A 2,985-nucleotide genomic window follows, 5' to 3' on the forward strand; every position below is an offset into this window, starting at 1 on the left:
ACAGCTGCTGAGCCTGCGCTCTAGAGCTCGCGTGCCACAGCTGCTGAGCCCGCGTGCCACGGCTGCTGAGGCCCGCGCGCCTAGAGTCCGTGCTCCACAACAAGAGAAGACACCGCACCACAACGAAGAGTAGCCCCCACTCGCCACGGCCGGGGAGGGCCCGCGCACAGCAACAAAGACCCAATGCAGCCAAAAATAAAAAATAAAATAAAATTAAAAAATATATATATATGATATTGCTTATATGCAGAATCTTAAAAAAATGATACAAATGAACTTATTTACAAAACAGAAACAGACTCACAGACTTAGAGAACAAACTTATGGTTGGGGCGGGAGGGTGGCGGGAAGGGATAGTTAGGAAGTCTGGGATTGACATGTACACACTGCTATATTTAAAATGGATAACCAACAAGGACTTACTGTACAGCACAGGGAACTGTGCTCAATATTATGTAACAACCTAAATGGGAAAGAATTTGAAGAGGATAGATACATGTATATGTATAACTGAATCACTTTGCTGTACACCTGAAACTAACACAACATTGTTAAACAACTATACTCCAATATAAAATGAAAAGTTAAATAAATAAATAAATAAATAAATAATGGAGACCCAGAGCAAGAGCTCTGGTGAGGCCCTGTTTGATATTATTAAAAGACTTTTCTTGTTCCCCAGTCCAAAGTAATGGTTCTGTATCTGGGCCTTCAGTGGCTTCACATAGAGGCTTAGCCATTATCCCAAATCCTGGAATCCAAATTCTGCAAAATCCTGCCATGCCTAAGAGTGTATGAAGATGTTTCTTTGTCTTTGGGGCACTTTGGCTTAATATAGTTTGTTTTCTATCTGGAGATAACTGTCTACTTCCAGGATTTATAATATATCCCAGATATTTAAATTGTTGCTTTGAGATTTGTGCCTTTTTATGGGAGACCCTGCAGCCCTGGGCCCCAAGGAAATTAAGGACTTCAACGGTATTCCGATCTGAGGCCTCCATGGTAGGGCTACATATTAATATATCATCCACATACTGTAGAACAGCTCCTTTTAGCTGTATTCCCCTAAGTTCTTTTCTTAGGGCCTGGGAGAACAAGTGTGGGTTGTCCCGAAACCCCTGAGGCAACACTGTCAAGGTATATTGTTGCATTTGGCCCAAGTGGGGGTTAGTCCACTTGAAGGCAAACAGATACTGTGATGAGGAATGAACTGGGATGAAAAAAAAGACATCCTTGAGGTCAAGCACAGTAAACCATTTTGCATCCCCCAGAACCTGGACTAATATAAGGACTGGCCACAGGGGATGTATAGGGACCACTGCATCATTTACTGCTCTAAGGCCTTGTGCCATTCATTATTCCTCAATTAACTTAACAACTGGCAGAACAGGGGCATTGCATGGAGACCGACAGGGCACTAAGAGGCCATGGTTTAAGAATTTATCTATGAGGGGTTGCAAACCCTTTTTTGCTTCCAACTTTATGGGGTAATGTCTCTTGTTAGGATAAGCGACTTCTGGCTTAAGGCTAATTTTAACAGGTTGGGCATTTATAGCCTTCCCAGGGATTCCTTTGTCCCAAACTGCAGGGTTTACTGTGTGTAGAATATGGCTGGGAATAAGCCGTTGTTCTTCCAGCTGATTTGTCTTAGCCAGAGTCAAGAAAAGGGGCTGCTCGGGGTCTCCTAATTATAACATGCCTCCAAGGGAGCCCAGAAGGTCTCTCCCCAGTAGTGGGGTAGGACACTCAGGCACAACTAAAAAGCCATGTGAGATCAAACACTATTCAGATTGGCAAGTGAGAGGCCCAGTGAAGTAATGGGTATAAGGCTTTCCATCGACACCGATCACTGCACAGCTTTCAGAGAAGAGAGGCCCAGCGTGAGAGAGCAGGACAGAGTAGGTGGCTCCTGTATCAATTAAAAAATGGATTTTCTTACCTGCCACATCAAAGACCACCCAGGTCTCCTTGATGGAGATGGACATCTCACATGGGGGGAGCCGCCAGAATCCCCAGGCTGCCTCAGTCACGTAGCATGGCCACCTCAGGAACGGGAGTCCCCTACCCCTTTGGGAATAGGGAAGGTCCCACTTCCTATGACCTGTTCGTTTGCAGACTGGGCATGGACCAGGGGACTCTTTCTGGTATCTGTGGGCCCAGTGGCCAGTTGACTTGCATTTGAAGCATTCCCCCTTGCTAGTTTTACCTCCAGATGAATGGTTAGACTTCCTTGGCTCCCTTGGGTTGTCCTGAGGTTGTAACGCATGGCTGACAGCAACGGCCATCAGTTTAGCATGAGCACTAGCCTGCCTGTTTTCACATTGGTTCTCTCTTCCTCCTCAGCTTGATCTCGATTATTAAATACCCCAAAGGCCAGCTCTAGGAGTTGGGGCATAGGGGTTTGTGGGCATAATATCAGTGTCAGACTGGCTGATAAAATGCTGTCCCAGCAGGGATTGACACTCAGAAGTGGAGGGATCAATGTTAGTAAATTTTCTAAAAACCTTCATAAGCTATCCCCGAAAGAGGACTGGATTTTCTTTTTCTTCTTGGGTCACTCCTTTAACCTTTTCATAGTTAACTGGCTTTTTGATACACTTTCTCATCCTTTCTAATACACATTGGATGATGTGGTTCCTGGCTTCTGTTCCCTCTGGGGAATTATATTCCCAACAGGGCTCCTGGCTTAGAAGAGGATCCACCCATGATGAGTAACCTGCAACTGAGAAAGCATTCCTAGAAATGAAGTCCGGCATCCCAGAGACATTCACCAGGAGGCTTTTGTCGGAAGGGGGTCAGAGTGTCCTCCAAATTCCCTTCTTACCTAATGGGATTTCGAGTGTCCTCTACTCTCCCATTGCCTAACCCGATGTTTCTGGTCAATCCAGTCCCTTGCACAAGGGGTGGGGGGGGGGGTGGGCAGGACATCTGTATCAGTGCGCTGCCAGGGCTCTCCTTGAGGGGATCCGTTATCTATAAAGCTTA

The sequence above is a fragment of the Balaenoptera ricei genome, chromosome 3 (assembly GCF_028023285.1).
Source record: "Balaenoptera ricei isolate mBalRic1 chromosome 3, mBalRic1.hap2, whole genome shotgun sequence".
Taxonomy (NCBI): domain Eukaryota; kingdom Metazoa; phylum Chordata; class Mammalia; order Artiodactyla; family Balaenopteridae; genus Balaenoptera; species Balaenoptera ricei.